Here is a 25,477-nt window from a genome sequence, read left to right as displayed (position 1 = left end):
TCATGCAAGAAGCTACATAAATTCTTCCAACCAGTGCTGAGTCAATTGGTAAAATTGCTGATTTCTTTACAACTTTTTGTGTCCATGGTGGGACAAATTATTTGAAATTGATATTGTTTTTAAACTTAAAGCCTGCTGATTTCCATATTTATAAAATGAAGGAAAAGTACCAGCAAAATAATAATAATAATAATAGTTACAAAGTCTTGAAAAGCAATTATTATTGCTTAAAACTTTGAATTTTCTGACCATCTCAAATGAGGATTGTTCAACTAAGTGAATCAGTATTTTGATTGCACTGATTGTAGTCTGTCCATTTTCCTTCCTTCCTTCCTTCCTTCCTCCACTTGCCTGCCTGCCTGCTTTCATCCTTTCTTTTTTATCCTGGTTGCTGCTGAGTTTTATGCCCAAATAGCTGTGCAGCTTGGCTGGCAATGATTCTGGGAGCAGGTTACATGTTCTTTGGGGCAACGAATATTAATGTTAAGAATCAAATGTATCGGGACGCCTGGGTGGCTCAGTTGGTTGGACGACTGCCTTCGGCTCAGGTCATGATCCTGGAGTCCCAGGATCAAGTCCCGCATAGGGCTTCCAGCTCCGTGGGGAGTCTGCTTCTCCCTCTGACCTTCTCCTCGCTCATGCTCTCTCTCACTGTCTCTCTCTCAAATAAATAAATAAATAAATCTTTAAAAAAAAATATTCAAATGTATCACGGAGTGCTGTGTGTGAAATTTGAGATTCAAGGCATGCAGGATCAACACACACTGTGTGGTTAGGTATGGTATTTAATGTATTTTTTAGTTGATGGAGAGTTTAGACTTGATAGTTGATATGTTCACCTCTGCATTCAAGTTTTTATCCTGTACTCAGGTTGTCCAACCTCAACTTGTTCCACTGTAGCCCCCCCACATTTGCTATCTTGTCTGAGACTATAGATGATGGCTGTGGTCAAGGAGCGTGTGACTGTGGGAGAAAGAATGGGAGTCTCGAGACTCATTCCAACTCTCTATCTACTTACTTCCTTAGCTACCTGTCCAAACGGACCCACTTACCTTCCTGACTTTTCCAAATATGATTGATATGTGTGTTATGTTTTAAACTCCAAAAATGTTAAGACTTTTTTCATATTTTTTTTTTACATTGAGATAGTTAGACTTACAGAAGGGTTACAAAAATTGTAAGCAAGGGTTCCCAAGTGCTCTTAATTCAATTTCTCCTAATTTTAACATCATGCATAGCTATTTTACAATTCACATAACTAAGAAGTCAACATTGGTAAAGTACTGTTAACTAAACTTCAGGTTTTACTAGTTTTACTCTGATGTCCTTCAATACTAAGAAAAATCCAGAATCTCACATTGTACTTAGTTTTCATGTCTTCATAGTCTCCCCAATCTGTAATAGTTCCTTAATCTTTTCTTGTTTTGCTTTGTTTTTACCACCTTCAAGGGTTTGAAGAGTACCAGTTATTTTGCACAATACCCCTCAATTTGAGTTTGTGTGATGTGTGTATATATGATACTTTCTAATGATTAAATTGAAATATTCATTATGTTAAGTGATGGGACCAACTCAGGGTATCATATAGGAGGACATTATTTCTACCTTTGTAATTATAACTACTTTCCTGCAATTAATAGGTACTTGGGAGTTGGAATGTTTTGAAAATACATCAGTATCCTGCCCCATCTCATTGTTACAAAGGCCTTGAAACCATGTACTTCAAGAATCAAAACAAATATTACTATGTTCTTTTAACAGTGATTTTTCTAGTTTCCTTATTTCTTCTATATTTATTGAGGTTATTCTGTAAGGAAGAATTATCCTTTTTCCTCTATTTATTCATTTATTCTTCCATGTACTTATATTAACATGGACCCATAGATACGTATTTTAGTCTTTGGATTATGATCCAAATTGCTATTTATGTTGCTCCAATTCTTCTGGCTGTGACCACTGGAGCTCTTTCAGATTAGTTCCTGTGTTCTTTCAACATATCCCCATTCTATTTGGAAGAGTGGGGAGGGCCTCCCATATTTTACATACCACAAGATACTCTGGGGTCATCCTGTGTTTTGCTTGTCTCAGTCTTAAAAAGAATCATCTCTCCAAGAAGACTGTGTTTATCAGAACATGGAATACAGAAGCTAAGTTCTAGGTTTTAAGGGTCCTTTCTTTTTTTTTTTTTAACATTTTATGTATTTATTTTTTGAGAGAGTGAGAGAGAGAGAGTATGAGTCAGAGGAGGAACAGAGGAAGAAGCAGACTCCTCGCTGAGCAGTGAGCTGGATGTGGGACTCAATCTCAGGACTCTGGGATCATGACCCGAGCTGAAGGCAGATGCTTAACTGACTGAGCCACCCAGGTGCCTGGCATTAGGTGTTCTTATGGCTACTGTGCTTGCACAGCTCCTTGGGTCTTCTAGTGAATGTACCTGACAAATATACAAATGTATACTAACCCACCTCCAAGTAATTATTTGCAAATACCCTTTGTATATAAAAAATAGTTTGCGATGATATCCCGGATTCCAATTTGGCAATTCAGGGTTCATTTACTCTAGTCTTTACCCTTACAGCTTCTTTCTCTAACAGTGAGGAACTCTCATTCAACAGCAGTGTACACATAGAGTTGCTCATTCTTAAACAAACTGACCAACCAGAATACAGTTTTTATGAGTTATCTTTGTCTTACAGTATACAATCAAAGCACGGTTTCCAAAGTTATTTAGGTCAGCTCCTTTCTTTCCCATCCCATTTTGAGGAGTGAGATGATTCATTGGCAACACAGAATCACTCATCACAGTTTTTACTATATCTTGAATTCCCTGCATATCCTGGTAGATTTGGAAAAAAAAATCCAAACAGTAAAACTTACTCTGTGTGGTGTACAGTTCTATCACTTGGGGAAAATATGCATAGAGTCATGTATTTACCATAATTCACCTTTAATATGATCATTAAAGTAACTGAACTATAGACTACCATATTGTTCATGTATGGGTTCCATTTAATTTTGCTTGTTTTCTTCTATTTTCTGTCTTCTTTTGGACTATTTGAACATTTTATGATTATATTTTATCTCCTGTATATTTCTTTTATGATTATATATTTATTGACTTATTATTAAAATTCTTTAAAAAGTGTGGTGGTTTTCCTAGGATTATATATCTTACATTATATATCTTTATTCAATTAAATACTACCCTAAAATAATGTTATACAGCTTGAATGTATAATTTAAGACCATACGACTGTGTAGACTCCAAGTCTTTTCATCCTTGTATTTTTGCATTTATATATTTTGCAAGTTCTATAAATATACACATTTTTCATGCGTGAAGAATTTCCTTTCACATTTCTGAACAATCTGAATCAACATTTGAATAATATAGCTCAATATTTATGACAGTATTTTTTTCAAGTCCAACCTTAGAATAATACTGGTGTCAATAATATCAGTGCCATTATTACCATATATTTTATATTTACATACGTTAAAAATATAAAATGCATTATTAATACTTTTGCCTTAAGCAACTAGTTATATCTTAGAACAATTAAAAATAAAGTTAGTTTTATGTTATTTCATTTATGCCATCTCCAGTACTGGTAATTTCATTGTGTGGACCCAAGTTCCAACCATTATCAGGTTGTTTTTCTAAAATTTTTCTTTACTATTTCAATAGCATATATCTTCTGGTAAGGAATAACCTCAATTTTTGTTTTGGATTTTCTGAATCAGTATTTACTTTTGCTTTGCTCTTTATAGTCCTGGGTTGTCATTTACATTTATTGAACTCCTTTTTTTTTTTTAGCACTTTAATGATACCATTCCATTTTCTTTTAGGTTGTATGATTTTGAAAGAGAGGTCTACTATATCGTTCCAATTTTAGTATATGTGCTGCCGAAGCAAGCACAAGAGAGGTCTACTGTGTCATCACTCAATAGCTTCTTTTGGGTTTCTGGTTGCTTTCAAGATATTCTTTTTGGTTTTAGGCAATTTAAATAAAAAAAACATAGGGCTGTATGTGTTTGGGTATGTTTGTGTTTGTAGGGTGGTGAAACTTGGTACTCTCTTAGCTTTTTAGATCTGCAATTAATTTTAGATAGCTCTTGGCCATTACCTCCTCAGGTAGGTACTCTGTCCTGCTCATACCTCTCTTTTAACTTCTGGACTTCCAGTTACTCAGATGTTAGAGCACTTGACATTGTCACAGAGCTCTTAGTTACATGGCTTTTGTTCTGTTTTGCTTTCATTTTTATTTTTAGCTTTTCACTTTGTTTATTTTCCATTGATAATCCCCAAAGTCATTGATTCTTTCACACTATTGAGCCTTCTCATGAACATTTCAAAAGCAGTCCTCATCTTAGTTGCTGTATTTTTCATTTGAAACATTTATATTTGATTCTCTCTTATAGTCCCCATCTCTCTGCTGAAACTCTTCCTCCGGTCTTGCATATTTTCTATCTTTTTAAACCTGGTAGCCTATTCATTATAATTATTTTGAGTCCGCTGAGGAACAGTTCCAATATTTGTCAGATCTGAGTCTCCCGTAATGATGATTTCTTTGTCTTTAGAAAGTGTGTTATAGGGGCGCCTGAGTGGTTCAGTTGGTTAAGCATCTGCCTTCGGCTCAGGTCAGGATCCCCGGGTCCTGCGATCAAGTCGCATGCTGTGTTCCCCGCTCAGCTGGTAGTCTGTTTCTCCCTCTCCCCTTGCCCTTCTTCCCACTCATTCTCTCTGTGTCAAATAATTTTTTTTTTTTTAAACGTGTTGCAGGGGTGCCTGGGTGGTCCAGTTAAGTGTCTGACTCTTGGATTCAGTGCAGGTCGTGATCTCAGAGCTGTGCCATCAGCTGGGAGTCTGCTCCAGACTTTCCCTCTCCCTCTGCCCCTCCCCGCAGCTCACGCCTGTTCTCTCTCTCTCTCAAATAAATAAATAAACTATTTTTTTTAAAATGTTGTATTTTCTTACTTTTTGTAGGACTCCTAATTTTTTGTAGCAAGGTGAGTATCTTGGGAAAGACAGTGGGGACTGAGGTACGCAGTTTGCTGCCCAGTGACCCAGTTGTGGGTAAAACGTTCCCTCTGCCAGGACTTCACAGTGAAGTTTGGTGTTATTCTAATTGGGACTTGGGGTTTGAAGTTTGCGGTCTGTAATGTTACCCTCAGGATGCCACGGCCTTCAGATCCCTCTGGCAAAACCTTGTGCTTCAAGTAGGGGCTTATTTGCCAGATAGCTTTTCTCAGTGTCTATTCCATGTGCAACTTTTGTCCTCCATCTCAAAAAGACCTCCCGGGTCTCCCACTTCTCGTCCCTCTCCTACGCTTCCAGCATGATTTCCCCATTATTTGTTAGCCAATGCCTCTTACCTCAGCTGGGGCAGGCAGGTGGGGCCTTATCTAGTTATTCTGATGAAGCCGGGTCTCAGTGACACCATGGCCCTGGGTCTGTGGTCCGGTCAGTGCTCCTAACACCCTGTGGCTGTAACTGTGGCTCTAGTGCCTACCCCTACCCTTCCTCCAAGGGTAGGTTTTTTTTCTTTTTTCTTTTCTTTCTTTTTTTTTTTTATTTTTATTTTATTTATTTGCCAGAGAGAGCGATCACAAATAGGCAGAGACGCAGGCAGAGAGAGAGAAGGGGAAACAGGCTCCCTGCTGAGCAGAGAGCCAGATGCGGGACTCGATCCCAGGACCCTGAGATCATGACCTGAGCTGAAGACAGAGGCTTTAACCCAATGAGCCACCCATGTGCCCCTGGTTTGTTTGTTTGTTTTTGTTTTTGCTGTTCTGGTTTTTCCTCCAGGTTTCACTAGTATCCTTAGCGTATCCATGTTTGTTGTCTTTCTGGACTGTGGCAGTGATTGGCACAGTTTTGCTTAAAATGATAAATATCATCACTCACAGTTCTGGGTGTTTGAAGTCTGAAATCCAGTAGAGCCACCCTCTCTCCAGGGGCTCTATGAAAGAATCTGGCCCTTTCCTCTTCCAGTTTCTGGTGGCTGCCCTAATATTTTTGTGCTTTTAGCTCGTCTCTGCCTCTGTCCTCACATCGTCCTTTCCTCACTGTGTTTTCTTCTCGGTTGTCTCTCTTGTCAGAATACAGGTTGTGGCATTTGGGGTTGTTTTGTGAAGGTCTCCGTGTATCGAGAACAGATGTTGAGGCTGGGTAAGCCCTGGTGGTTCTTGTTATGATTGCAAGATGCCCTACATCAACAACCATCAGGAAATTCTGAAAAATATGGAGGTTTATTATTTCCAAGACCTGGAAATTACACAGCACACCTGGGGCCACACAGCTAGGTCAAGCCCAGGCGTGGAGAGAGTCCAAGGGCAGGTGGTTATGCTTTTACTGAGGTCAAGGATGAGGGCGTAGGGTTTCACAGGCTCCTTTCTTATTGGTGAACTTAAAAGCTGGGGCGTCTGACTCTTGGTTTCAGCTCATGGTCTTAAAGTTGTGGGGTTCAGCCCCACCTCAGGCTCTGCGGTCATGTGTGATATCTGCTTTAGATTCTTTTTCCCTCTTCCTCTCTTGCTTTCCTAAATAAATAAAATTTTTAAATAAATAAAATGTAATAAAAGTGGAAGAGAAAAGGAACCTCAGTCAGGGAGGTGGCCTGGCACTTTATCTCGTCCTGTTTCTGACAATGCATTTATTCATTTTAAGTGGTTGCCTCTTCGAAATGGATACCCCAGCAGTCAAAACTTAGGTCAGGCACTTGCATTACAAAAAGAGATTTAAAAAAGCAACTGCCAGGGTTTACATTCCAAGGGCGCACCCAGATAATCCCAATTAAACTGCTCCTCTCAAAATCCTAAATCACACCTTTCCCCATATAAGGTAATATTCATAGGGCCCAGGGATTTGGGCATGGACATTTATTCATGAAGGAGGAAGGCGCCATTCAACACAATGCATCTTCTTTTTTTATATCAGTTTTTAAAGTTTTTATTTATTTGACAGAGTGAGCGCGTAAGCCACATGGGGCTTGATCCCAGGACCCTGGAATCATGACCTGAGGTGAAGGTAGAAGCTTGACCAGATAAGTCATTCAGGTGCCCAACACAGTGCATCTTCTAACTCTGATACAGTATGTGTTCAATAGGAGCAGGAGGTGTGTCCAAGTGGAGTCCTGCTCCTTACTATGTGTGGTTACTGTTCTCTTCCAGGTCTGCCTGATGGGGGACAATTTCTTAGGACTTTCTATAATCCTTGTAGGAGCACCTGTTGAGATTACTACAGGAAAAACAAACAAACAAACAAAAAAACCCCAAAAAACCAAAAACCAAAAACAAAACAAAAACCCAAAAAACAAAACTCAAAGAGAATGCGGACTCCTAATTTCAGTCATTCCTGGGGCTTTAAACTTTCTCACCATGCATGCTTGTCCTTCCCCCACTTTCTAACCCAACTCAAGCCAGTGTTTGCTTCTTGTCTTTCTTGCATTCCTGGTTACTGTGTGTGTGTGTGTGTGTGACCAATTATATCTCCGATTGGATCAAAAAAAGTTATAAATCTGCCTTGGGTATCATTGACAAATATACGTTGCTAAGTTACCTTTTATAAAATGACATCTTGAGGCTTTATTTTTCAAATCTCTGATTATCAGTGGAAACGATCATGGATCCAGTGAAAATAGTTGAGAATCCCACTTAAACGTTGTTCGTGAAGAAGCAGCATCATCAGAACGTCTAACGAAGGGATGAGCTGAGGAACGAGTCTGTCCATTCAACATGTCAGGTGCTTTTTAAATATGGGCCAACCAGCTACTTGGTTGGAACGTGTCAGAGACAATGAATGAGTAACATCTGGAATAAAAAACCCTCAAGTCTCTGAATCCTGACTCTCCACTTGGGGATAAAAGAATACATAGAAGTGAGTTTATCTCAAAGTGTTAAATTCAGAGCTGAAAATTTTTTTGAGACTCCTTTTCCCCTTTTCGATGCTGCCTCTGTCCACCTCCCCTCCACTCTTTATCTTTCTCCTCAAGGAACGAGATGTCGATGCCGTTTATCTAGCGGCCGCTCCAATGAGCACCTTCTAAAACGTGCCAACTTTTAACCTAAAATTTGCTGTCTTTCATCTCAGTTGTTTAAGATCCTTTTTGTTTCCTTTCTTTCTCCTCAATAAACTGAAGCTCATTTCATTTTGAAATGAAGCAGCTGCACGTGGTATTAAATGGGAGATAACAGGCTGCTGATCAGATAAAAGCCACATCTAATGGAAAAGTAGGACCAATTTAGCAAATTGCTGGACTAATTTCTAGTGAGAGCCTGATTCAAAAGACTGCATGATGCTCTAAGAAAATTCTAAAATTTTGGTTCTTTCAGGGAAGATTTGGGGAAACCACAATTAGAAAAAAAATTGTTTTTCATTTTTATTTTGACTTTCTTACTGCAGAGAAATGCTGTTGTTTGGGTATAAGGATAATCTTTGCCCGACTCCAGAATCTATCATTCTGTGTTAGAGGCCAAAATAGTGACAGGAGCTACTCCAAAGGATTCGGTCTATGGAATAAGACTGCATAATGCTTGTAACTCTTTCCCCCTTGTTATAAATGCCAAGTCTAGAGAAGAGGAAAGAGTCCTTCTTGGTTTCCATCTGAGAAAAAAGAGATTAATCTTCCTATTAAGAATTTATTTTGGATCAATGGATAGCAATCCCCTGGGGCTATTTTAGTGTGGGCAGAGATCACTAAGGTCAACAAATCTGTCTTCCCATCTTTGAAATGTTTCAAGAAAAAGATTAAACATCTGATATCATCAAAAGATCTATAGCCAGGGAGTTGGCAGAACTAAATTTTCATCCCGGTTTTGTCACTGACTGCTTTGTTATTGGAAAACTTTCTCCAGGTGTAAGGACCAGAGGACCCTCAACTATAAAAGAACAGAAGTTAAACTGAACTGTCCCACGGATAGCTATAAAGTTCTGGGGGGTGGTCATCTTGCCTATCTTAAGAATTGTGAAGCAAAACAGTCTCATGCCTTCCATAATAAAGTATTCCCAAACTTATGGTAGTAGATACCTTGCATTGTATCTAAAGTGTCTTAAGGCATAGGACTTAAGAAAAGTGAATCATGCATTTGAAGTCATCCCCCTCCAAGTGTCCCCATTTATTCAGTAATTGTTCTTCCATCAAGACCTCAGTGGAGGTCAGGATGGCTGGCACCTGGTGCTACTGTGGTTGAGAAAGTTGAATTGAGAAAGTCAAGTTGAGTAGTGTAATAGTTAATCAGTTAATCATATGGGCTCTGTGGCCAGTTGACCTGTTTTAGAATTCTAGAGTCATGTGAACGGAGGCAAGTAATTTAACTTGTTGAGTCTTAATTTCTCCTACCTGTGAATTTGTGCTATCATAAAACAACCTACCGAGGTAAATGAAAATACGAAATGAAGCCTTTTATGTAAATCATTGGTTCTAGTAAACATTAGCTATTATTTTTAACAACCCAAGCCCTTTTAACTGAATTATATTTAGAAGGTATAAAGTACTATATAACATATAACTGAAACTTCCAGATGGATTGTGGTATTAAGGTATTCCGCACTTTATTTTCCTTCTATAAGCATCTGTAAACATCATTAAATTATGCTAATAAACACTGACTCATAGCCTCTACTTCTATCCTCTTAAATTTTTGTTTTTTTTTTTTTTAGGAATACTTTATTTCATTTAATAGTTCCCTTGTGAACAATTTAGAGACCTAATAGAGCTTTCTCACTGATTATTTCCCTTTTCTTTCTGTTAGAGAGAGACCTCTGGGTAGCCAATTCAGATCTATCAGGTTGTTAAAGCCAGGCCTGTCATTTATTTATTCCTCAAATATTTATTGAGCAGTTACTGTGCATCATGTAAACTTCTAGTTGCAGTAGGGGATAGTGCGAATATTAAGGAATATAATTTTGTCTAGTCTCCGTGAATGTAAGTCTCCTACCCATCTGGATTCACTGCTATGAATATCAAAATTCAAATGATCAGAACCTGAGAAATCTCTCCATGGAGAGTGGTTGGGAGTTATGGGTTTGGAAAAAGTCAGCAATCAGTTCCTCACTCCAAAGAGTCCTATTGGCGCCATAAGTGAGGTCTGTACTCTGAAACAAAAAAAAGGGGGGGGCTTATTTTTTCCCTCTAATTTTTATATAGTTGCTTCGTACCTCATGAATGTCCCTCTCTTGGGGTTTAAGTATCAAAGACGTTATTCATCTCATTCCTTCTTCTTTTTTTTTTTTTAAGATTTTATTTATTTATTTGACAGAGAGAAATTACAAGTACACTGAGAGGCAGGGAGAGAGAGAGAGAGAAGGAAGCAGGCTCCCTGCTGAGCAGAGAGCCTGATGCGGGACTCGATCCCAGGACCCTGAGATCATGACCTGAGCCGAAGGCAGCAGCTTAACCCACTGAGCCACCCAGGCGCCCCTCATTCCTTCTTCTTGTTCTCCCTCCCTCTTCAGGTCTCCGTCCTACACCCCTCTGTGTTTTCTCTTTCCTGAGCCTCCCCATTAAAGGAATGTTGCAGAACATGCAATTTTTTTTAAATAAAACATTTTATTTATTATACTAGTAAATTCTCTTCAGATTTGCCAAAGACCCACAGTGGATCTGAAGGATTTATATGGAAATTAAGGCAGCACTACATCTGCCTAATTAGACAGATGTACTCATAAAAGGAGCCCACTGCCTGCTGGAATGGGAGGAGGATTGGGCCTGGGGGGGGACTCCTCCTCAGCTGTTAGGAGCTGTTAGCTCATGGGCTCAGGTCTCCTGAGACACTTCCCTGCTCCACAGGCAAAAGGAGGATAAGTTCTTTTTCACATCCAATAAAGTATCAAATTAACCTCCCTCCCTACTGTTACAGACTTGATGTTAAATTGAAGGAAAGCAGGTTGCAGATTTCAAGAAAAGTGGCAGGGACCAAGCCACTTTCCCGGTGCAAGTGTTCTACACCTTGGCTGCACATTAGAATTACCTGGGGACCTTTAAAAATTCTTATGACTGAAGCCACTTAAGACTAATCGCTTTTCATTCAGCATCCTCCAAAAATCAACTTGAGCAGTAGGATAGAGATCCCGAAGTAAAAGAAAAAAAAAAAAAAATCCAAGTTTAAAATCATTCACCTGTGTTTTTCACCATGCTTGTTTGGAGAATGGTGGTGGTGGTTCAACCTTGTCATTTGTAACAAATATTGGCATACACATGTTCAGAACTGTTACGCATTCACGAAACATACAATATAGAGCTGGCATAGAGACACTAACAGGTTTAACTTACACCACACAGCTACAGATACACATTCAGACACAGATTCATTTCTAGAACCTCACGAACAGGCTCTGAGATATGTACAAACTCAGACACACATAGACACAGAGACCTCATAGAAAAGAGGTCTACAGTTACAGAGTCACACAGATTTACGTATTGGTACAGAGACACAGATAAACACAAGCACATACTTATTTGTTTTGTTGTTGTTGTTGTATTTTTAAAGAGATTATTATTATTATTATTTATTCACCAGAGAAAGAAAGAGAGCGCACAAGCAGGGGGAGCAGGCAGAGGGAGAAAAAGGCTCCCCGCTGAGCAGGGAGCCCAATTCGGGACTCGATCCCAGGATCCTGGGAGCATGACCTGAGCTGAAGGCAGTGTTTAACTGACTGAGCCACCCAGGTGCCCCACCACATATAGGTCTGGACGCTTATCAAAAGCCCACATGTATGAAACTAGCCCTAAACACACAGGAAAACCATCAGAGATCCTCAAAAACAGAAAGAATGACTACTGGAGGAGCCTCATAGTTTGTTAATTGTATCTCAGTAAAGCTGTTGAAAAATTAAGGGTAAGAATTGCTGAGATACACTTAGCCAGCAAACAGAGATGTAAGAGGACACCGACAAACCCAGGCAATCTCCTTTAGTAGTTCTGGGTCTTCTTCATTTGTGAGTGTCTGCGGGTTTCTGGAGGGGCGTTGTGGTATTATTCGCTGCTTATCGGTGGATAATATTTTTGCCAGACTCAGCTGCATCCCTGGCTCCTCGCCCAGGTGGGCTGTGTGAAAGGCAGGACTGAAATTCCAGCCTCCAAGGAGAAAATTACACATATTTTTCTGGAAAAGGAGATTCTATTGAAAATGTTCCTCCCATGGGAAACTGAAAATTCGGGGAGCAAGTAAAGAATGTTTCATTCAGGTTTGAATGCTGACAGTAGAACAAAATATCCTGTAATAATGATAATAAAGAAGTAATGTCTTTATGGCTTTTTGTAATATAAATTGTCTTGTATCTACTAAGTTAATCACATCAGAGCTGTTCCCTGTGATCCCGTTTGATCTTCAGAGTAACCAAATGAAGAAGAATTCATTTACAAACATTTTACACTTGCTGAAAGCACTCCCAAGAGAAACTATGTAACATTTTTGAGGTCATCCAGCCACTACATTGCATGTTTAGAAGTCAAAATTCATGTCTGATAGACCTAAGAGCCAGTGCTCTTGGCAGCTGTATGTCAAAGCTTCTGCAGACCCTGGGCTTGAGTTTGACCGTATGGCTCATCTGACTTTATATATGGGAAAACCGAAGATCAGAGTACTTTGCACCAAGCTCCCAGGGGCGCACACAGACCTGAACCTAATACTCTGATTCCTGTTCTAGGGCTGATGTCACCAGACAAGCTAACTTTTGAAATAGTCAACGAACTGTATGTGAACTGGGCAAGGTGAAGAAACTGAAGCTTAGGAACCAAGATTGAATTAAAAGCCCAATGGCCTTACTCTCGAACTTCCTCCCAGGGAGCAGGCCTTCCCCTGGAAGACAATGGGGTTCGGTCTACTTCTCGCTATTCCTCTGTTGCTTTCCTGAGGACTACGAAACTACGCATTTGGTTCAGTGACGTCTCAGAAAGCTCTTGGAGGGAATTGCATTCTATCCACAAGAGTGGAGAAACAACTCCAACTTCAGGAAGCGGTTGTGTTTGCCATTTTCTCAGGGTTTGGGTCTGGCTGGGGTGAAAGATGTTCAGTAACTGAGAAAGCATCCTGGTCACACTGTAGAATTTCTTCTAAATTCTCTCCTTGGAATCTGAGTGTGATTATGAATTTTTTTTAGTATTTAATCCCATAGGTAAGTGATTAGGGGGAAAAAATGTAAGGCTCCTTAAAGAAGGCAATAATGACAAAAAGGTAGAGAAACATGACATTAGATCATATATCCCAGATCCCCTTATTATTCATTTAAACATTTCAAATTGTTGCCAGCTTTAAAACTTAGAAGATTTTATGTAAATATCTAAACTCCTGGTGTCTTTTAAAAATGAAAGTCAAAAGATCTGGCAATTGTGGGCTCATGGTTTCCATGGCAATAATTGACCAAACCTGTGTAGCATCTTCACCAGTGAGTAGGTCATATGCTGTGTTGTGCATCCCAACCTGTCACATTCCCCACTAATTATGTTCATTCTGACCCATTTCACTTTTCTGGGTTACCCGTCTGGACACTGCAGGTATCTATTAACATTCTCAGTACTCAGATAAAAATCATTACGGTTTCAGAGACAGATGTTTTAGCAGTCCAGGGAGAGAGAAGTCAGCAAAGCATTGAGAGCTCAAAGATGGCTTCATAAGAAAAGTGGGAATGAAGCTGTCTTATAACAAATCAAGATTTATTGAGGCAATAAAGGAGGGTACTTTAGTGGAGGGTGTATAATAAGAGGAACAAGAGATAATGCAAAATTAAATTCTGGTGGACAAAAGACCAACTGTGCAAAGTAAAACTTTTAAACACTTAGAATAAAATGTGAAACATTATATTTACAATCTTAGGTTTGAAAATATTTTCCCTTTTAAATGACATAAGAAAGGAGGAACCATAAAGGGAAAAAAAATGGGTAAGCTTGAATCCGTTCAATAAAGAACATCTGTTCATCTAAAGACATCATAAACAAGGTAAAAAGACAAGGAACAGATTTTGAGAAGATATTTGCAATGCATAAAACTGACAAAAGCTAAGTATCCAGAATTTATAGAGAGCTTCTACAAATCAAAATGAAAAAAAGATAAAACAACCTAATGAAAAATTGGGCAAAATATATGAAACTGTCATTCACAAAAGGTGAAAGCCAAATGGCCCATAAGTACATGAGAATGTCGTCAATCTGACATGTTATCAGAGAAAGGCAGATTAAAACAATAGAAAGCTCTTATTTTGTGCCCCTGAGATTTCCATAAATCTAAAGTCAAATAATGCCAAAGCGCTAGACACAGATGTGGGAAATTTGGAAATTCCAAACAGTAAAAGTTGGCACACATCTTCAGAGGACAAATGACAATATTGAATAAATTGTGTTATGTATGTTTTTTTTAACCCAGTGACATAAGTGCTATATATGTACCTTGAAGAAATATTCATGCATGGGCAAAAGACAATGAATGCTTGACTATCCATTATATTATTGTATGTGGTTCAGAAACACACTTTAAATTGAAAATTAAGATTAGGGGTCCCTTGAGTGGCTCAGTTGGTTAAACACCTGCCGTTGGCTCAGGTCATGATCAAGCCCGGCATCGGCCTCTCTGCTCAGCAGAAATACTGCTTCCCCATCATCCCCTGCCTGCTGCTGTGCTCTCTCTGTCAAATAAATAAAGTATTAAAAAAAAAAAAGGAAAGAAAAAGAAAAAAAATTTAAGATTGATTGAAAATGTCTTAAATGAGCCTCAACAGAAAAAGTGATGAATAAATTATGATATAGTCACAAAATGAAAAGCTGTAAGATAGTGGAAATAATTGCATTAATACAGCGCCTGTCAATTTAGCTAAATCTTCAAAACTTTCAAAAATCAACATGCAGAAAAAATGTACTCAACTGAATATAAAAGCGTGAAAAATAAGAGTGAATAACATGATTGGTGTAAAAAAAAAAAATAGAGTCAAGATAGAAATAGGAATGGGTTTGTGGGGAGGTAAGGTTGGAAGGTTGCCAATAACTGGCCCAGGCACATGAGGGCCTGGAGTAGGGAAGAAAATGAAAAGTTTCTCTTTGTCAAAGAAGCTTTAAGTGTTGCTGTGCTTTTGTTGTCCGATCGAGAAACTGTAGACAAGGTCTCTTCTCAAGGCTATTATTACCTGGGGAAAAGAGCCATTGTAGATTCATGTGGAGGAGGGTAGTTTCTTGTTTCAAAACTTTCATTTGAAGAAATAAGTCTTTTGCAGAGTAGCCAGTCCTGAGACACAAAAAAAATCAGCTGATGTTCTCTTCGGTATGGACATCACGTAGAGAAGAACAATTGTGCTCCCATAGATCATTCTTTTTATTAGATACACTTTACTTCTTTATTCAAATGCTTACCATGACCTTACACTGTCAAGATCTCTGTCCATGCCTAGCCACTGCTTCTTGAATACATACAAATCAGCCAAAAGCAGAGCTCTGAAAATGATACTCTTCTCAGAAACCCCAAGTCCTCCTTTTCTGAATAAAGTCCGGATCCTGCATTCTCTAAGGGTTTTTTTTTTTTTTTCTTCTTTTTCTTTGAACACTTTTTGTTTACAGGAAAATTGAGGAGGAAGTATGGAGAGTGAATAACCCCTCCTCTCACAAAAGCACAGCCCACCTGCTATTAACATCTCGCACCGGATCGGTGCATTTGTTATGAATGATGAACCTACACAGGCACCTCATTATCCCCCACAGCCCATTATTTATGTCAGGGCTCTCTCTTGGTGTTGTACATTCTTATGGGTTTTGACAAATATATATCACATGTACTCACTATAGCATCACACAGAGTGGTTTCTTTGCCCCCCAAATCCTCTGGGCTCCATCCATTCATCCCTTTCTCCCCATAGCCTCTGACAACCACAGATCTTTTCTCTGTCTCCACAGCTTCGCCTTTTCCAAAACGTCACAGAGCTGGAATTCTGTAGTGTGTACCTTTTTCAGATTGGCTTCTTTTGCTTAGTAACCGGTCTGTAAGTTTCCTCCACATATTTTCAGGTTGATAGCTCATTTCTGTTAACACTGAATAATATTCCATGGTATGGGTGTACTTCTGTTTATCTGCTCACCCATTGAAGGGCATCTTGGTTGCTTCCAAGTTTTGATAATTATGAATGAAACTGCTATAAACATCCATGTGCAGGTTTGTGTGTGACGTAAGTTTTTGTCTCTTTTGGGTCAACACCAAATAGTGTGATTGCTGAATTGTGTGGTTGAGTTTTAAGAGCTCTTGGTATCTTGGATACCAGTTCCTTTATTACAAATGATTTTTGCAAATATTTTCTTCCATTGTCCTTCTCTGACATTATCTTTTATAGAGCATTTTTCATCTTCAAGAAGTCCATTTATTTCAATATTTCAATTATTTCTTTATGAGATCATGCTTCTGATGTTGTACATCCTCTGACTTCTGACTCAAGCTTTTTTTTTTTTTTTTTTTTTAAGATTTTATTTATTTGACAGAGATCACAAGCAGGCAGAGAGAGAGAGAGGAGGGAGGAAGCAGGCTCCCTGCTGAGCAGGGAGGCCGATGTGGGGCTCAATCCTAGAACTCCAGGATCATGACCTGAGCCGAAGGCAGAGGCTTTAACCCACTGAGCCACCCAGGCGCCCCTGACTCAAGCTTTCTTTTACCTTCTACACTCCTTGTCTCTTCATCTCTTCTGTCAACAGGTATTTACTGTGAACTTTTTCTGATCACACAGGATTGAGAAGGAGCAAGAGAGACCACAGTGTGATTCTCATGGAGCTTTTACAGGGTAAAGGCAGACCATAAACACATAGACAGGCCACTAGAAGAATTTCAGAGACTATAAAGGCTATGAAACCTGTAAAACAAAAATGTGGTACAACGTTCCTGGGGACACTAGGCCAGGTAATCAGGTAGACGACTTGCAGACACAGGTTACTTTCATTCATTCTCTACATTGGCTATCTCTGTCTGCTTCTCCCAAGTTCAGAGTTTCAGCTTCACAATGTATTTTTGGCCAAGAAAGATGATTTTTGAAATACTTATCTCTATAATACATAAGCTATGGCAAGATCTTACTAGATGTTGGTCAAATAAATGAATGAATGAACAAATAAGCCAAACAATCAGTGAATCAGTGAATGATAATCCATAGAAAAGATTATTGATGATAACAGTGATCTCACCAGCAATATGATTTATTTGACACAGTGTGAGAGGACTAAAGCTCATTGCTCTTCTCCATTTTCCCATTAAATCCTCACAATGTCCTCTCAATGTAGGTGACATGCATCTCACAAATGAGAGCTCTGAGAGTTGAGCAATTAGCTCAGAATGAAATAGGTAGTAGTAACTTCCTTCTAGATATGTCTCCTGAGGCAAGGAAAACAAAAGCAAAAATAAATTTGGGGGACAACATCAAAATTCAAAGTTTCTGCATAGAAAAAGAAATGAAAAAACCAACAAAACTGATAAACAACCTACTGAGTGGGAGAAGATATTTGCAAATGGCGTATCTGATAATGGCTTAGTATCTAAAACATATAGAGAATTGATAAAGCTCAAATCCTCAAAATGAATAATTTAAAAATGGGCAGAAGACATGAATAGACATTTTTCCAAATAAGATATACAGATGGCCAACAGACACATGAAAAGATGCTCAATATCACTCATTATCAGGGAAATACAAATCAAAACCACCATGAGATATCACCCACATCTGTCAGAATGGCTAAAATCAAAAACACAAACAACAACAAGAATTGGCAAGGATGTGGGGAAAAAGGAAACCTCTTGCACTGTTGGTGGGAATGCAGACAGCACAGTGGTCACAGCCACTGTAGAAAACAGTATGACGTTTCCTCAAAAAATTAAAATAAGAACTACCCTATGACCCAGTAATTGCACTAGAGGATATTTTCCCGAATACAAAAACACTAATTCAAAGGTATATATCCACCCCCATGTTTAGTGCAACATTCTTTACAATAGCCTAACTACGGTAGCAGCCCAACTTCCATGGTAGATGAACAGATAAAGAAATGGATAAAGAAAATGCAGCAGGTATATAGTGGAATATTACCTAGTCATAAAAAGGAAGAAAAAAATCTTGCTATTGACAACAATGTGGATAGATATAAAAAGTATAATGCTAAGTGAAACAAGCCAGTCATACCATATGATTTCACTCATAGATGTAATTTAAGAAAAAAAAATGAACGAAAGAAAAAGGAGACAGACAAACTAAGAAACCGACTCTTAACTATAAAGAACAAACAAATGGTTGAGATGGGGGAGTGAAATAGGTGAAGGGGATTATGAGTGCACTTATCTTGAGGAGCACGGAGTCATATATGGGACCATTGAATCACTCACTATATTGTACACCTGAAACTAATATAACATTGTTAATTACACTTGAATTAAAATTTAAAAAAATGAAATTGGTACTAAAAACTTGAAGTGAGACACTCCTTTCTCTGTCCCAGGTACATCCCAGACTTTACAGAAACCCACTCAGTGAATCACTTTGGTTGTTGTGGCTTATTCCTATTTTACAACGGAGACAACATGAGCTTAAAGAGATGTGGGAGCCTTATACAAACCCCCTGGAAGGATCAGCAGTGGGGAATGTGGAGATGAGGAGGACTGAGACTTGCTCTATGGAAGTCACAAAGTTAAGAAAAAGGGATGTGAACCTGAGGACCAGGTCCCAAGATTGGAAACAAGGCCAATGCCACAGTCTGAAATCTGGCTTTGATGCCCACAGAAGGCTCAGCCATCATGCAGCCATGCTGACCCTCCATTCTGAAGGCAAGGGTCTGACTGTATTCAGTTACTTACACAGACTGCCTCTCTAAAAGGATGTCACTTATAAAGATGAGCTTTGATTTCTTCTCAACAAATATCCTTTCTTCCTCTCTTCACTGCCAGTTATGCTGAGAATCACAATGCTTAGATTTTATTCCCCTAGAACAGGGTTTCTCAACCTCATCAACTTTGTTACCAATAAATCTTCAAATAATTCTTCTTTTGGGGGTGGGTGGGTGCCTTGTAAATTGTAGGATATTTAACAGCTTCCTCTCATCCACCACTCCCCATCAGTGGGTTGTAACAATCAAAAGTGTCTAGCTTAGTTCAATTAAGAATTTAATTCCTGTTAGGATTCTAGGATGGTCATTAAGTTGGTACAACAGTCAATTACCCCTTTCTGTGCGTGAGTTTCAGATTCCTTCTTGAGAGGAGGTGTTAATAGAATGATGATTGGAGGAAAAGAAGTAAGGAAAGACTCATGAATAATATATGAAGGGGAGGTTTCAGACATAAGATATTGACCTCTAAGACTTGGAGTGACAAAGACTAATTCCATTTTTCTTACATTTTGCCTCTGCTCTTATATTTGCCTTCTAACATTTCCTATTGAGTCACACATACGCCTCTATCATCTAATTTAGCAAAAAGAATATTATGAAGCCCTCCTATTTAGGGTATCTGGGAGTGAGCATCCAAATAAAACACAATCCTGGACATTAAGAAGCTCACAGTTTTGTGACCCTTTCACAGCCCAGATCTCTGCTTGTGGATGTGGGCTGGCTTCGTCCTACACCACACTGACACCTAAAAACAAAACAGGTTTCTTCAAGAATCTGTAAGTACTTCATTTTCATGAAGTCCCAATTTAGGTAAAAGACTAACAACACTCAACCTAAAAGTGAACCACCAACAATTTATTTTCCTTAAAAGATGGAGTATTCAATTATTGAGCCTCTGCTAAGGACTTCATTATAAGGTGCTAATAGATTTGGAAAGCAGAGTTTTCCATTTGTTTAATTTCAAATGGAAGTTAAAGTACTGGTTCATTTGTGCTCCCTCCGGCGGTAAGCTCCCATGTTCATTCATGTATACGAAACAACAGGTTCACTGGGTCTCAGACTGGCCAGGTCCAGTGTGGTGTTCTCAAAGGATTCTGTCTCCCTGGGAGCAATTTCCTTCACCCATTAAGCCCTTCAATCATTTGTGCCCACCCAAGAGCAGGATAAGCAGATGGCTCGACTCTCACTGCCAGTTATTTTTCAGGACAGACTTTTTCACATTTCCCTGCTTCTGTGGGAGAAAAATGCCATGTTGATCACAGAGATTTCATTCTTTGTCCACATCACGTTTCACGGATGCATCCATCTGCAACTGGAGAGGATACCCTGGTGGGAAATTCTGCTCAGGGAAAGGATGGCTAAATTGCTATCGATAGTATTTTTCCCTAGGGAAGAGAGAGCTGCTTATAATGAATATTTTAAAAAGCTCTCATGGATAAAAGAAGTCCTATGGGTTTAGAGGGCCCATATTGTGCCTTATAGGCCCTATTCTTCATCTTCCTTCCCATTTATCATCAGTTTCCCTTACACACTTTCACAGGTTTTCTTTGATGTGGAATCATGAGGTTTGCGTATCAGGCATTGTCTCCAGTTTATAGATGAAAAAACTGGAGCCTGGAAGGGTTACGTGACTTGCCCTGCTTTAGTCAAGCCTGCCTCCCACTTTTCCCCACATGATGGCCAAAAAGATTGTGTTAGTTTTCTAGGGATGCCATAATACAATTTCCCTAACTGGGTGCCTTAAAAAGTAGAAATCTATCCCCTTACAGTTCTGGAGGCTAAAGTCTGCAATCAAGGTGTTGACAGGGCTATGAGGGAGAGTCCGCTCCAGATCTCTCCTTGGCCTGGAGAAGTCCCTGCTCATGATCACATGACATTCTTTCTGTTATGTAAGTCTGTCTCCAAATATTCCTTTTTTTATAAGGACATCAGTCGCATTGGATCATGACTACCCTAACGACTTCATTATAACATTATTTTGGTCCAGACCCTATCTCCAGACTAAGGTCATGTTTGGAGCTACTAGGGATTAAGACTTTGACACATGGATTTTGTGGGAAACAATCCAACCTATAGCAGGGAAATTCATGTAAACAAATCCTAATAAACTACTCCTCACTTGCTATGGAATAAAATAACTTTCTTAGGATGAGCCACGCACCCCTTCCTTATGTGGCCCTTGTCCCTGGCCTCAGTCTTTTCTTTTTTTTTTTTTTTTAAGATTTTATTTTATTTGCCAGAGAGAGCGAGCGAGCACAGGCAGGCAGAGTGGCAGCAGAGGCAGAGGAAGAAGCAGGCTCCTTGCCGAGCAAGGAGCCCAATGTGGGACTCAATCCCAGGACGCTGGGATCATGACCTGAGCCGAAGGCAGCCTCTTAACCAACTGAGCCACCCAGGCGTCCCTCCTCAGTCCTATCTCTTACCACCACACAGCAGGAAATCTAAACCTCCCCAACTACTCAGTAAAAATAACTCCTAACTTAGTAACCTAAGACACTGTGCTTGGTGCCTCACATGTGTGTATAATGAAAATACACTATGCTGACCCTCAGTACCACCACACTATAGATTCATGTATCCATTCATTCATTCAAACATTCATTCATTCAAAAATATTTCTCAGTGCCTATTGTGTTGAAACTTTGTTCAAGGTCCAAAGGGTGCAGCTGCCAATAAAATGGAAAAAAAAAATCTCTAGCCTCAGAAATTTACATTCTAGTTGGGGGGGGCAGCTAATAATAAATTAAAACATCATATACTATAGTTGACCCTTGAACAACAAAAGTTTGTTTTGAACTGTGTCTTCTTACATGTGGATTTATTTTGATAAATACAGTACAGTAGTGTAAATGTGTTTTCCTTATGATTTTCTTAAATTTTTTTCTCCAACTTATTATAAGAATACAGTATATAATAAGAATAATATATAAGATATGTGTTAATTGAGTGTGTGTGTTATTGATAAGGTTTCCAGTTAACAGTAAGCTAATTAATAGATAAGTTTTGGGCGAGTCAAAAGTTATAGGTGGAGGGGTGCCTGGGTGGCTCAGTCGGTTAAGCATCCAACTCTTGGTTCTGACTCAGGTCGTGATCTCAGGGTTGTGAGATTGTGCCCTGCATTGGGTTCCATACTCAGTGGGGAGCCTGCCTTCCTTCTCTCTCTCCCTTCATCCCTTACCCTGCTCATGCACTCTCTCAAATAAATAAACCTTTAAAAAATATTAAAAGGTATAGGTGGTTTTTTGACTGTGTGGGAGGTTGGCACCCCTATCATCCCGGTTGTTTCCAGGGTCAACTATATATTAAGCAATAGGAAATGCTGTAGAGAAAATTAGGACATGAATGAACGTGATCCAGGGACAAAATGAAATTTTAAAAATTTATATAATAATTTTATAATTATTGAAAGGTTAAAAGAGTACTCTGCATCCAGATTCCACACATGTTATTCTGAAATAAATTCAAATGTATAAAGAAGTTGCAAGATGAATACGAACATGTCATGGATCCCTTTAATCCTAAATTCCTTATTATTCATTTCCTAACATTTGCTCAGTTTCTCCCTTCTCTCTCTCTCTCCTCTCTCTGTCTCTTTCTATTTCCATATTTCACATATACAATGCCATAACATCCTTCTTACTGGATTATATTACTGATAACATTTATACAATATACATTTATTTCTTCAACAAATTAGTAGTCTTGAGAGATTTTACTAAGGTAATATTAATCTTTTCTCAACAAGAACTTGGCCATGTTTTTACCTTATACATCTACATAAAAGTTCAATTAATTTTCAAATTATTGAGCACTGAACTCTGCTATTACAAATTAGATGCTAATTAATGCTCCTTTGCTTGCTCATTTATTTGTAATCTTTTTTTTTCTGTCAAGGCCCACAAAAATGTGAAAATTCCATTAATTATTTTTACTAACTCATTGATGGATTATAGAACAAAGTAATAATTTTGAAAATTATAGCTATCCAACAGGTACATTTTTAGAAAGATGCAACATTCTGAAAGATATTGTTAATTGGCCAGCAATTAAAAATTGCAAGAATACTTCACAGCAAGATTTGTGATAATTTTAATGAATTTCTGAAATGAGATAAACAGTTTTTTAAAGGACACATCTAACCTTGAGCATCTGTGAAGTTATAAATGGTGAAATGGTGGGAAGGAATACATTATTCAATATATTTTAATATGAAGATTATTAGAAGATATCTAAAAATGTTTGAACATACTTAGGGAAATTAAAACTTATTGAATATATAATACTTGTATTTCATAGGTTTTTTTTTTTTTTTAAGATTTTACTTACTTATTTGTCAGAGAGAGGGAGAGTGCATAAGCAGGGGGAGAGGCAGGCAGAGGGAGAAGCGGGCTCCTTTGCTGAGCAAGGAGCCAGATGTGGGACTCAATTCCAGGACCCAAGGATCATGATCTCAGCCAAAGGCAGGCACTCAATTGACTGACCCACCCAGTCATCCCATATTTCATAGTTTTACAACCCTGATCTATAGTTATTTTATTCTCATTTTATAGCTGACACAGCTGAGGCCTGGAGTTACTCCTAGTGGGAGCATTCCAGACACAGGGACACATGTGAAAATGGGAATCCAAAGGAATGTGGGGATCTGGAGAAACTAAAGGAATGCTGACATCCATGGAGTGTAAGTATTGGGGGATAGTCATCCTATCGGAGGCCAAGGAGATAGGAAGGATGGCACATGCAAGATTTGGGGGGAAATGTCAAAGACCTGGGGCTTCAGCTACAATGTTTTTGCCACAGTGTGAAGACTGGCTTGGGGGGAAAAAGTGGGAGACAAGATGCAAAGCAATTGCAGAAGTCCAGGAAAGATGATGGTGATGATGATGATGATGATGATAATGATGGTGGTGGTGATGATGATGATGGTGGTGATGGTGATGGTGGTGGCGATGATGATGATAGCAGTGATGATGATGGTGGTGGTGATAATGATGATGGTGGTGATGATGATGGTGATGATGATGATGGCTTGCTCTATAGAAGGGGAGAGCTGGATTTGCTAGAGACTTAATAGGAAGGTGATAGGGATTAGTCATTGATGTCAGGGAAGGTTGATGATTAAGAAAAGAAAGCGTGAGGATGACTGCCTCCTTTTTAGGTCTGTTCAACTGGGTGGAAGACAACAGGGGGCACTGGAGAAAGAAATTAGCAGAGAATTTTCTGAATTTGTTCTATGGCATGAAGAGTTGAACTGAGACCCATTTAAAAAAAGGTATCTGAATGTACAGATTTCGAATTCAGAAATGTTAGGACTGGAGACATAAGTTTGAAAGCAAAAGTAAAGACTATTTTTAAAATTTATTTCCATGTTTTTGAAAGTGCTCTTTAGACTACTTACGTTAGAAGGCCCTACATAGCTATCTCATAACTCAGTGCTTTTTAGGCTTTAATATGCATCACAGTCACCAAGGTATAGTATAGTGAGGAAGATAAAAGCACTACATTCAATCTGCTTTGGTTTGAATAAGCTTGGAGACGTTCTAGAATAAGCTTGGGCAACTTAGTCTTTGTGCCTCAGGTTTTTTTCTCTATTAATTGGAAGTAATAATACCTCATTCAGTTTCTTGAACACTAAATTTAAAAAAGTAAGAACATAATTGAATAAATCAAATAAGTTGATTCATAATAAAGCCTTTAGGACACTTAGTGGCACTTAGCAAACAGACAAAAATGTTAGACTAGGCATTATTATTTTCCAGATAATTTATTAAAATGCAGATTCATGGACCCCCAACTCAGGATTTTAATGTAAATATCATGTTACAGGATGGTGTGGACATTTTGGTGTGGATTTGTCTGTGTTTTAGACTGGAGATAGAGTTGATGAATTAGAATTCAGAGATTCTTGTCATATTAATTCTGAGGACACAGCACCCTTATTAAATCATATGTGTTTTTTTGTTGTTCAAATGCCAAAGAATCTACATTTTCAAATAAACTCACCAAATCTTAGTGATGTTGATCTATATCCATGCATGAAAGGAATACCATAACTCCATGTTAGAACAATCTCAGTGTCTTAGTTATTACTAGTTGATTTTTGTTGTTGATTTATAGTTATTATGAAAAGAAGTGGGCATCTGGAGGAAACTTTTACATTTTCCTTAGAAAAAATTTAATGTAAATTGCTGAGAATTGTTAGCTCTCCATTTAGTATCACTATTCTTTCTTCTCAGCTCAGGAAATATCCTGGTAGTTTTGTTCCTCTGAAAGTAGGAGATGGGTCTCTATTCAGCATCTCTTCAGTCAACCAAGCACCTGTTTTTATAAAATAAAAGAATGTTGTTTGTATCTGGATCATTACTTAAAGTAATAAAAAAACATTGCCAAGCAGTGTAAACATCAATACTCATGAATTATTATTCTTTAAAAATGTTGGCTAAATTTACATATAGATTAAACTTAGAATTTATGAAATGTGATTTTCTTTCAATCTGATGGCTTAATGCCACTGGTGTTTTATGGGTAACGTCCCTGCACAGAATGCTGTATGTTTTTCCATGTGACTGAGGACATGGAAGACCACATCGTTGGCAGACCTCATGGCATTAAATTGCAAATTGAATTTGAGAGGGCAGAGAAAG

The 25,477-nt window shown here is 38.6% G+C and overlaps 1 long non-coding RNA gene across 2 annotated transcripts in view; it reads left to right on the top strand.

Moving 5' to 3' along the window:
* The window catches only part of LOC309854790, a 54,868-nt gene extending 41,149 nt beyond the window's left edge, over nucleotides 1-13,719 (top strand). For both annotated transcript variants that reach the window (XR_014306431.1, XR_014306432.1), the window contains exon 5: nucleotides 12,653-13,719. This is a non-coding gene — a long non-coding RNA (uncharacterized lncRNA). The remainder of the gene's footprint in view (nucleotides 1-12,652) is intronic.
* The last annotated feature ends 11,758 nt before the right edge of the window (nucleotides 13,720-25,477 follow it).

Source organism: Mustela nivalis (genome assembly GCF_964662115.1).
Source record: "Mustela nivalis genome assembly, chromosome: 2".
NCBI lineage: Eukaryota > Metazoa > Chordata > Mammalia > Carnivora > Mustelidae > Mustela > Mustela nivalis.
Note: the sequence above shows the minus strand (reverse complement) of the source record. Positions and strands in the feature narration are given on the sequence as shown.